Source organism: Thermobia domestica, chromosome 4, assembly GCF_964235325.1.
Source record: "Thermobia domestica chromosome 4, izTheDome1.hap1.1, whole genome shotgun sequence".
In the NCBI taxonomy this organism is placed as follows: Eukaryota; Metazoa; Arthropoda; class Insecta; order Zygentoma; family Lepismatidae; genus Thermobia; species Thermobia domestica.
Window position 1 is genome coordinate 291,394,607 of NC_137457.1, and position 12,725 is coordinate 291,407,331.

The following is a 12,725-nucleotide window of genomic DNA, read 5'->3' on the forward strand; positions in this document are numbered from 1 at the left end:
TGGGCTGTTTTTAATGGAAGCCGTCACATAATATTTGTGACCTAGATGCGAAACACTTCTGTCTGCAAACCATGAATCTTCTCTAGCTGAAGGAGCTGCATCTTCGTCATTCGGATCCAGAGAAAATACAAACTGTTTGATTTTGTCAAAATTCTCTCGTAAGTAACATTACACTCAGTCCACAATGGCGGGAAAATTTTTAATAAAATTTTAAATAGTACCATAAATGAAGGAGAGGTGAGGGAGGGGAAGAGACAGATAAAAGTAATAAAAGGCTCAGAAAGAGGAAACAAAATAGGAGCTTGAAAATTACCTCTATTCCCAATTGAAAGGAACATTTGACTTCTCGTGTACAGGCAATTACGCTAGTGAAAAAGACAAAATAAAATTAAGAAGGGAAACTCTTATAGACCCAGTTAATAACTCTTATAGACCCAGGGAAACTCTTATAAGTTTATTGTTGAATTTATCTCAAATAAATAGTAGTAATAAAAATGTGTTCAATTATTGTCTTTAAAACAATATTATCAACGCTTTTAACTTTAGCAATTTCCTTTAAACTGATTACCTTTTTTGTGGCTAAGCGGTTAGCATACGTGCCTTTGATGTCGGAGACCCGTGTTCGATTCCTGGCGGGAGCTCATGTTGTTCGGATTCCACATTGATCAATAGGTTCATATCACATACAGCCTTGCTGGTGAAAGGGACGCTAAACTTAAAATCAAATCCTTTCAACTGATACGAAATTTAAAATCGCAGTAATGTTGAAGAAGTGTGGAGCAGAGAACTTCAAATAATAGGCTCTGAAAAATCATCAAGGGTTAACGTGAGTAGTAAAAAAATGTAACAATTTAACTGCGTCTAAGTGTACTTTAACTCTGGGATACTTAAATGTTTTCCAAAAAAAAACTGTATTTTTTTGTGTGTGTCCAATTTCAAAATGATTAAGTTTTAAACTCTTGTTACTGTAAATCCCTTGTTCTCGAACAACTCTTCATCTGAACGTTCTACTACTACAAGTACTTTGTACTAACTTCTTTTATAACTGATTCGGACTCCATTTTAAAACTATAGGTCCGCATCTCGAATAGTTTTATTGTAGAAGAGATGCTAAACTATCTACAAGGCCGATTTCTGTTGATATAAATATTGTTATAGAACAAAGTGGGCGGGAAAAATATGCTAGTTTTATAACGGACTTACGTGTTTCCTGTTATTCAGGTTTCTTGTAATAACATGGATTAACGTTTTGGACAAGTTCTAACGGCTTTATGTCCACAGAGCATATATAAGGTATCTAAGGTAATTTGGTTTAGTTAGTGGTTTGTGGAAGATTGAATCTATGGTGTGGTTGAAATAAAAGTATAGTAGTATTCAATGAAGTGTTTATGTCTCTATGTATTATTCTTGATCTAGATATGATGTTCTCTTATATACAGTTAAGGAGTCTCTTTTATCCAGAACTTCAATTAAAGAAGCATTATGAGCGCCTATACTATTTACCTATACTCAGCGGCAGATTTAGGATAGCTGCTGCCATCTGCACAGGCAAACTTGCCGCATTCTTGGAAGCGTAAGCCTCACCCACCAATACAGAATGTAAGCTACAACGTCTACTTTTCGCTTACCCACTTGCAACAATAGCTCAACTATGAAAAAAGACATACCTCTCCATTAAAAATTCAACTAGAACTTTCAAATTGTTTAATAGAACTAAGTTTGTTTTATAAGTTTAAAACTATCTGTTACACAGTTTACTGCAAGTGTACAAAATAAAACGCATACATAATTTTCGTAAAAGCACCACATGGTAATAAAAGTAAGAATTGTGTTTTTAGTATTATATTAGCACAGAACGTAAGATGTATAGATTGCCGAGGCAGTACTTGATGAATTTTAGGACCTAGTTTGCACGTAAATTTGTTTTTTTTAAAAAAAAAAGGTAAAAAAATTCTAAAAATTAAAAAATAAATCTTGTGGACTTTTTAGCTTAACAAAGTAACCCAAACATTAAAATAGATATAAAAATCAGAAGTTCACATCACAGAATATTAATATTTTTAAGCTCGTTGTATAATGTATTACAACTTTTAGTAAAATCCTACAATTTTCCCAAATCAGAACAAGGTAGCTGCCTACAGCCTTACCTTGCAGAGGAATAGTGATCTGACCTGTGCTATATCTACTACTACTATTGTAGCTACGTATCTTACATTCATTTCCAATTCCTTCATCAGATCAAAAATTATTTTTTTTAAAATCCAAATTATGATTACAAATTAATCTTCATACTGCACAAAATAGAAACATTCGTTTACTTATAAGTACAACAACCAACACATTTTTTTTTCATTAACCTTTGCTTATTATTTTTCGTAAAATTTTTCATATGACACCAGACTTACACCAAAGACTTTCGTCTATTTCGATCGGATGCAAAGGTGATGATGTTTCTAAAGCCCAAATTTATTGTAATCTCAGATTCAATGCACAATACTGCAGTATTTACCAGCCGATTTTGCATTAAGATTATCTGAGATAGTTTTACATTCTAGGAAGAGCCGAAACGACCTCTTGGTTGAATAACTGGTTGCTAGTGTGCAACAGCATATTTTGTAAGCAGTGCACACTTTTGGTTCACTATTATCTTGTAGAGAACGGACGTGACCAGATGTATAACCTTTTTACCTTTCTTATGAATGACGGTATTTCGTATGTCCTTTAGATATCAATTTAAATATAAAACATTCCTCTAAAACGTCAATTTCTATATCGTTGCATAAAGTTCACGCAAGTCCCTTGTTGATTTAAATAAGCTGTCCTGGTCTAATTTTATTTTTAAAAATCCAACATTCCTGAAAACTCTCTGTCAATAGCCCGTTTTTCCAGATCATCACACAGTGTATCAAGTATAGTACTGAAACTTGATTTCATTCTGCTTTGTTAATCACAGTACTTTCGTCATTTTCTGAATCAAATTCGTAACCAAATGCACTTCATCATTCTTTTTCCGCACGAACTTGAATTTCTGAAGATTTACCAGTGTTTACTGTTGAATTTTGAGTTTTCAAAGCCTTTTCCTCCAGCTTTTTTTGCTTGGTCTTTATATTCATCAAATGACTTTCTCACCTCTTGTATACAATAAACCAAAAATTTGCATATCGCGTTAACTTGAGAGACACTTGTCTTCCGTCTGCAACTACGTGATAGTCTTTCCACACTGTTCAAGAAGGGACGCTCCACACTTTTAGACATGAAAGCAGTTTCATACTTCAAGAATTGTTTCAAAATATGGTTCACTTGGTTTCAATAGACGCTGTTTGGTTGCCATCATTGGAAAACTATTGCAAAGTGCTACAGATAGCCTGTCAATTTAAATTCTTCAAGAAAATTTCATCATTTTAATTTGAACAATAAACACCATTAGGAAACTGGCACTCAAAGTTTGCCGCCCTGTGGCAGTCAGCGTTGCACTTCCCAGCTATACTAATACAATACTTCCGTGACTTCTTTAGTAAAAGATCTGATAAAGTACTTTATATATATATCAGTGGCGGATGCAGGATATGATCAAGGGAGGGGCTAAACCATAGTTTGCCGCTTTATCCAGTGTAAAACAGGATTGAAGTCCATTTTATCCAGTGTATACCTGAGGGTCGGGAGGGGGCTATAGCCCCCCTTGGATCCGCCCTTGTATATATATATATATATATATATATATATATATATACGGTGGACCATTCATCTTGATACAACCTTGTAACTTAAACTAATAGACAAAAACACAGCGTTTGTGCCACGAAAATATCGGCAGAGAGGCACTGTTCAACAAACTCTGTGATACCACAAGGTTAACAGTGTTACCAAAAACAACATAAAGTTGTATATTTGTGAATGACATTACGTCAGATTATTACATATTTCAAACTAACATGTGAAACGAAAACATGCAATTGAACTTGTCATGCAGTGTTGCAAACTAGGGGCGCTACAGTATCACAAACATCCAAATTCGATGGTCTCTACAGCGGTTGGTCACAGTATCCGACACGAAGTTACTTTAGATATGCACCGTCTCATTCATCTCAGTTTCTTTATTACTGTTGTAGAGTTCTCCGAAATTTGGATATTTGTGATACTGAAGCATCCATGGTTGGCAACACTGAATAAGAAAGTATAAACCAATGTTTCATTTTACATGTAGATTTGAAATATGTAATAACTTTACGGTGCCATTTGAAAAAAAAATGGAACTTTATATAGAGATGGCAACACTGTTAACCTGGTGATATTGTTGAGTATCAAACTTTTCCCGCTTCTGATACTTGTTTGGTACAAAATCTCGGCTATTACTGTTTCTGTCAATTAGTTTAAAAATTATAAGGAGGGGTTCACCCTATATATATATATATATATATATATATATATATATATATATATATATATATATATATATATATATATATATATTTAATCGTTTTCTTTATACACTGTCAGAAAGATATCCATGTTTTCTTGCACTAACCCTATTCGTCCCATTAGTTAAAATTCATTCGTCACTTAAAGTACGAAAACTCAAGACATCTTTCTTCCCATTCACATGTTACTTCTTACTTCACCAAGAAACGCTTTCACCAATCTACTTCTTAGGAATTCGATTTCTTTCAAGATCAACTCCTTTTAACAAAATCAAGCGCTTTCTTATCTATGAATGCTTAATGAACGACTAGTCATATTCTCATTTTTCCCCTAACGACTGTCTAATCTAGAATACTTGGTCCAGTGTCAACACTTCTTACTTCACTACGACACGCTTTCACCTGCTGTTTCTTAGGAATTCAGAATTCTTCCACGATTCTACCCCACGAAATCATAGCATTCTTAAATCTATGAATAAATCTATTTCCACCTTTTCCCTAGCAACTGTCTAATGTAGAATACTTGGTCCAATTTCAACCTCTTATGTCTAAACTATTATATCTAATCATTTATCTATTTCTGTGGGATAAGCAGGCAACAAGAATGCGAAACAAGATACTGTAGCAAGTTAGTAACTAAACAGCGATATTTCTCGACAGTTATTTCAGTCTGTTTTGTCACTTTGCTTAAATATAGACTTACTGCCACTTTTCTTATTTGAATAAACAGATTTTCTACAGCTGATTTAATGTCTAGGAAGGAAGGTTCTTCCAATAGTGTGTGTACCTCACTACCCCTTTTCCTTGCTTTATCTTTCCATCTAAAATCTCTCCAGAATTACTTAAAAAGTTTCAATTTTCATGTTAAATCACATTCAATCTCGGCTGATACTCGTTTGTGATACACACGCTGACTGACGAGCAAAAGGATTGGCGAATTTTTGGGAATCGTGAGTTGGTGGAAATGGCAGATATGGATCCATATTGATTCGAAAAGATAACTGGTGACGAGTTACTATTCCACACGTACGAAATTTCCATAAAACGCCGATCAACAGGATGGGTCGGTTAAGTTTCTCCGCAGTCGAAGCAAACGTGGGTGAAGACAATGTTGGTGGTATTCTTCGACTACAGAGGTGTGGTTCCGAAGAATTCATACTCAAAGGTAACAGCAGCAGTGTACAAAGACATTATAGATCGGCTGTTGAAAAAACTTCGACGTGTGATACCGGAAGTTTTTGATTCTCACGAGCGGTTCCTTTTCCATGAGAACGCGCCTTGTCAGAAGGCATTAAGCATTTTTAGGCAAGAAAAAAATTTCCTGCATCAACCACCTCCTTATTCTCCCTACCTAACTCCAGCAGACTTTTGTTTCTTAAATACAAACCGAAGAAGCAGAGGTACGATGCCATTTCAGGTATCCATCACGCTATTACCAGTGAATTTAACAGGATCACACAAACAAGACTTCGAGAAGGGAATGTCACAACTCTGCACCTTTACCACTACTTACTCGAAAGACGGATGTAAGTGGAATAATAACTGTGGTACAATTTGTTTTTATTTCCTTTTTATGCTACCACTCTTGAAACTTACTACACGGACTATGTACTTATTCGTAATAGGGGTAGTGTCTTTTAAACTCTGACTTCTTTCTGGGGACAGGGTGTATGGAAAGTAACATTTACAAAAATTGAAAATTCTTGCTGCTCCGAAATACCCTTCTTTACCTAAGTCCTGACAATGCTCATAGCTATGAACGAAAATTCGACATTTAATATGATTTTATAAACATCTATAATATTTTTGAGGAGTAGAGTGAGTATATTTTGAGTTTATTGATAATCTCCCTTCTCCCCACATACACACTCTCTCACAAAACAGTGATGACTGCAATCACTGCAAAATACAATCACCCTCTTCTAGAAATCTCAGTTTTTAGGTATGGAAAGGAGAAGAGAAGGAAAAAAAAAAGAGAGAGGATATAATTACTGCTGCTATATCTTGAGAGGAGCACAGAAATATAATAATAGTATCATATACTCCGAATTAAACAATATGTAACCATACTCCTGTGTAGTTTTAATTAGTTACTGTTCCAGGGCGTTTTCACTAAAATTTGTATGAAGTAATTTCTAACTGAATATATCCACAGAGGAAGACGTCCTTGATTTTCTACAAAGTAATATCTTAATGAATTAATCTGGAAAGGAAGAGATCCCTGATTTTGCATGGATAATACCTTAATAAATTCGCCCGGTAGAGGTCCTGAATTTCATTAAAATACCAATAAAGAATATCCCTCACATATCACTGCACAAAGTTGATCTTCGTTTACAATATGCAGAGCATCGACCAAAGATAAGGAGTCTGTTGGACGAACGAGAACCGAAGTGAGTCCTCGTATTATCGTCACACGTAACCCAGACAAATTACCTTGAAGAGTATTTCAAAGATTGCACACATGCTTACTGAGTGTCTGTCCCATTATGCATCAGGAATTGGGAATGCGGAAGTAGTCTGTGAAGTAAGTATTCGAACAGTTGAACACAAATGAGAAACGGCATCGACTGTTTGATGTAGTGAATATTTTTTGTTTGTTAATATTGACCTAGGATCAATGTTGACAAACCATTTTTAAATTGGTTTCTGTTGACTTTCTTCGTCGTTTGAAGTAGTCTAGATTTATCACTTGACCCAGAGACCAACAAGAAAGAAAATAAAGGAGACGGTATAATGGCGCCACGAGGGCTCATTCAAATAGAAGAAGTTTCGATGAAAGAAATTTGCTCACAAAGCAATCGTCAATTCTTCTGGTACTGAGACGGTATCCTTTTCATTGTTCATACGCAGCAAGCTTCTTCAATAAACACCTAGTATTTCTGGAGAAACTGCATAAATCCATGCGGCCATCAGGACGAAACGGATTAGGAACCTTGTGAAGGAAATTCTATTCCTGGAAGACCCTATCCCTGACACACAATCATAGTCAACGTCTTGCGAATAAAATCAGAAAAATAAACACACTGCTGAACAAGACTGCACTTATTTAATATAAAAACACATGTGTTTATTTTTCTGGCCCTATCCCTGTCACAAGAATTCATCGAAAAGAATTGTAATTAAGGCTAGGAAGCACTTGATTAATACCTTATTCTAGGACATAAGACTATCATTATTTCATCCTCAAACTTGAAAATGAGACTTGAAAGGCACGCATTCTCAGGACAAGGATGAAATAATTGATTTCAGAAAAAAAAAAGTTAGAATACCGATAAAGCTAGTTAGATTAATTAAGATACGTTTACATGAATCCCAAAGTAAAGTCCTAGGAACATTCTTGTCCACAAGCTTTGAAGTCGAGAATAGTCTGAAACAAGGAGATGCGTTGTCGCCATTTATTATTCAACTTTGTCCTGGAGTACGCTATAAGCAAAATCAAAGATAGAAACCAGGGTCTAGAGCTGAATGGTACCAGGTTATGGCGTATGCTGATTCGTGAATTTAATACGGGAAAAATAGAAAGAAATGCAAAGGTCTTACTAAACGCTTACAGGGACTTGGGTTTAGAAATAAATGCAGAGAAAACTAAATACATGGAAGTCCAATGAGAGAATAATACTGTAAATTATGGATGTGTTAAAATATCAAACAGTACTTTCGAGAAAGAGGATACTTTCAAACACTTAGGATCAATATTAATAAACCAAAACCATAATCACGAAGAAAAATGTCTACTAAAAGCCGGGAATTCGTGTTATTATTCAGTTCAAAACCTTTGGTCGTCGCGAATTCTGTTGACGTCTTTGAAGCTTAAAATATAAAAAAAACGATAATCATGCCTGTTGAGCTGTATGGTTGCGGAACATGGTCGCTTACTCTGAAGGAAGAATGCAGACTGAAAGTGTTTGAGAACAAGATCCTACAACGAATATTCGGACCCAAGAGAAATGGGAATGGTGAATGGTGGAAACTTCATAACGAGGAGCTACATGATTTATATTGTTTACCAAATATTGTTAGGGTCATCAAGTCTTAAAGGTTTAGATGGGCAGTTCGTGTATCCAGGATAGAAGAAAACAGGAGCGCTACAAAGTCTTAACTGGAAGACCAACCGGAAAACGACCATTAGGAAGACCTAGGCACAGATGGGGGAGGGGGGGCAATATTAATTTGGATCTCGCAGAAATAGAAATACAAAATAGAAACTTGATTCAGTTGGCTAAGGATAGAAGTCAATGAAGAGCTTTTGTGAACGCGGCAATAAAGCTCCGGGTTCCAGGCGCGGATTCACGGGGGAGTATAGGGGCTATAGCCTTCCCCTTTAACGTTCAGGTATATACTGGATAAAATGGGCTTCAATCCTGCTTTACACTGGATAAAGTGGCAAGCTATGGTTTAGCCCCACCCTTGATCATATCCTGGATCCGCCACTATATTATATATATATATACAAACCACTTACGATGTGTAATTTGTTTTAGCCTCGTCTTCCGTAGTTCAGATTGTGTATGTAAACTAAAGAGGAGGTAACCTTTTATAATTCTGACAACTCATACCGACATTATGCCAAGTTTATTATTATTATTTGTTACATTATGAAAGACTAGCAGCGTTCACCCCGCTTCGCTGCGGTCACCCCGGAACGCAATAAACTTTGTTACTTAGATAATTTTTACTTTTTCGCTTTCAAGTGATATGATAAAAACCATAGAAGATTGCAGTAAATGTTAACATTATATCGCCTGTCATTTATGTTAACCCGCCCCGCTTCGCTGCGGTCACCCCCGAACGCAATAAACTTTGTTACTTAGATAATTTTTACTTTTTCGCTTTCAAGTGATATGATAAAAACCATTATAACGCCTGTCATTTATGTTAACCCGCCGAGTGACACGGTCATGCGGGTTGCATATACATATGTTTATTTTTATACCTATGATGAACTAACAAAGGATTTGTACGTAATGGACACCTGAATGGTCAATTATCTCAAGACACTGGTAATTGAAAATTAAAGTGATATGATAAAAACCATCTAGGGTCCAAATCCTAATAACCCCCCAAAAATAAAAGAAATTGGTTCAGCCGTATTAGCGTGATGAGCGGACAAAGGATTTGTACGTTCTCTTTTATATATATAGATTTAAAAATTATCTTTTGTTTGGTTTTAGAATTGTGCGTAATGGCACTTCCAATATTACATTGAGTTTCACCTAAATAATTTGACTAACTTAAACTGCCGTTCTAATGCAGTTGAAATCCAGGTGTGCTTTTATCCCCGTAATTATAATTTTGCCATACCATGTACTATTCTTTGCACTCGCATTGGCCTCATACTTTACAACCCATGTCTATGTATACTTTGAAAGATTGTTCTCATTGTTTCTTTCTTTCTGTCTTTCTTTACAAATTATTCAGAGAAATCAAAATATAAATGACGAAGTTTCAAAGACGACGAATACATCTTTAATAATCATTGTTGTGTAACTAGCAGAGGTCCATGGCAATGCCTCTTAGGCTAGGAGAGAATAACTCCCAAGCCATGTGCAGTTCGAACCCGCGCCTGATTTATCTAGTAATCGTCAGCCTAATGGTTTAGCTCGCTCGACCATGGAGTCCATGAGGTGTGGTAAACTGCTACTTATTACTAATGAATCTCTCTCTCTGAATCAACTTCTTGTATTTTCCAACAATATCTTATATTGTTACTAGCTAAAATACCCACTCTTCGCACGGGGAGAATAGGTTTGTGGAAAACAGATAACGTCTATTTTGGACATATTTTTCACTCCTCCTCCTCCACTGGCTGAAATTTAACTTCAACGGTATCTGGAGCATTGTTATTCACGTCAGCGAACCAGAAAACTAGAAATTGGACAATAAATGTAAGTTGTTTTCGATTATTTTTACATGTCACCCCCATTTCCAATCCTCATATTTATGGGGAATGAATTTCGACTTAAACGACATTGGTGCCGTCACTATTCATCTTAGCGACTCCCAAAACTATGAAATGGACACTAATATTAGTAGTTCTCAAATATTTTTACATGTCTTCCCACCCCCCACCCCTTCGACCCTTGCCAAAAACTTAAGTTAGGCTAGAGCAGAGTGTACTCATGTACCAAACATCATAAAAATTGGTGCAAGCTGTCTAAAGGAGTTAGCGAGCAAACATTGTTATGCACATTTCTATTTATATAGGACAGATTTAGGACTAATTCTGTTAGATCCTCATCGACATTACTTTTACAAGGCAAACTCATTTGTGAACAACTCGTATAACCATTGTACTAATTCGCAACTATTATAATCCTCCTTAAATAAACTTGTACTATTGCTCCCCTAGCTCAAAATCTCCACTGCATATGAGATTGAAGTTTCACCATTGTTCTAGCTTCAATAACAAGAAAGTATATTACTAAGATTTGATTTGATTTAGAGCTTAGCATCCCTTTCAGCACCGAGACCATATGGGACGTGGACTACAGCCTAACGTGGGATCCGAACCCATGAGTTCCCGCCAAGAATCGAATCCGAGTATCCCCCGCCAAAGGCGTATATGCTAACCGCTTACCGAAGAGGGACTATATCACTAAGAAACTGTACCGTAAATAACAGAGAACACTTATAATGCCACAATTAAGTGCAGGAAAGCTAAGAGTCAAATTTTAGGCTACTTTTATCAGTTCTGAGAAGAGTAAACAGAAGAAAGCAGAAACGTACCCATTATCGGGACATAATGTAAAACAACAAAGTTAAAGTCATCCATATAACATAGTATACACATATGGACACACACAAAAGGACTTACCGGAATATTGTACAACATGGTCGCTTACTCTGAGGGAAACACGTAGACTTAAGATATTTGAGAACAAGATTTTAAGACGAATATTCGGACCCAAGAAGAACGGGGATGAAAGAATGGCGGAAACTTCAGAACGAGGAACTACATAATTTATACCGTTACATTGTTAGGGTCATCAAATTTAGGAGGCTCAAGTGGGCAGATCGTGTAGCAAGAATGGAAGAAAGTAAGTACGCTTTCAAAGTTTGAACCGGAAGTCCTATCGAATAACGACCATTAGGAAGACCTACGCGCAGATGGGAGGACAATATTAAGATGGATCTCGCAGAAATACAAAGTAGAAATTGGATCCAGTTGACTAAGGATAAAAGTCAGTGGAGAGCTTTTGTGAACGCGGTATTCAACCTAAAGGTTCCATAGGCCATAGAGTGAGTGAGTTTCTGTGCAAACTATAAAAATGATTGCTTCCTGTGGTGTCTTGAAAGAAGTCTTTTATAATGCAATTTATTAATTATAGTTTGATAAAAACATTAATTTATTTACTAAAAAAGGAAAAATTATAAACGTCTGCTACTTGTACTTTTGAAGATTTTGGCATCTACGTAATCTTTAAGTATTGCCCTCTGGTGGCAATTTTCATGGCTTCTTGTCCTCGTTATCGCTGACCGGCACGAAAGCCATGAAATCTACCAATCGTACAGGAGAAAGAAAGAAGGAAGAAAAAAACGTATTACTACTATTTTTTTTCTGAATACTACATTGTCGATTAGGATATCCTGAAGTGAGTTTGCTCCATTTTATATTGTTGGAAAATATTGGTATATAGCTCTCGATTAATTTTTAACTTTGTGCCGAAATTAGACGAACAGATTCGACAATATATGCCATACCTGATCCAACAGAATACCTACGAATTGTAAATTATATTTTACTTATTAATCGCAGTTATTTTAAGCAATAGTTTTTCTAGTTATATCCTTTAAAAAAATAATTCAGTAATTTTCTTCTAAACATCCTTGTTAAATAGGTATTCTTAATTACTGTATCACGAACATACTTGGCTCTTAATTCCATGTAATGACCCAATGACATAGGGAGAAATTAAATTCCAACGAAGGTTGGAGTAATTGAGGCGCGTAGTATCAAAATCCGCCACATCCATTTAGCTTAGTTTCGAGTAATTTTGCAAAAAAACAATGAATCTCCATATATACACTACAAAGTCCCATATTTGAACTAGTTTTTTACTATGATATACTAAGCTTTTACACAAAATACTGTTTCCATGGAATTTCTTTAGATCAAATATATAACAAACGAAATATAACCCAATTTGGTATTAAAAAAAAAGAAAAAAAAAGAAAAAAGAAAAATGAATTTGGTGACTTTTGATACTGGCGCCTCAATTCAAGAGTTCTATCATTTGATTTCTGAACTTACGTTGTTGTTTCAGTATTGAAAATACGCTTACTTCATAGTTGCTCGCAGCTGTT

General features: G+C 35.6%; 1 protein-coding gene across 1 annotated transcript in view; it reads right to left on the bottom strand.

Annotated features, from left to right (window-relative positions):
- Positions 1 to 12,725, bottom strand: part of Rab6 (RAS oncogene family member Rab6) — a 189,671-nt gene that overhangs the window by 24,450 nt on the left and 152,496 nt on the right. The gene's annotated exons all lie outside the window — the stretch shown is intronic.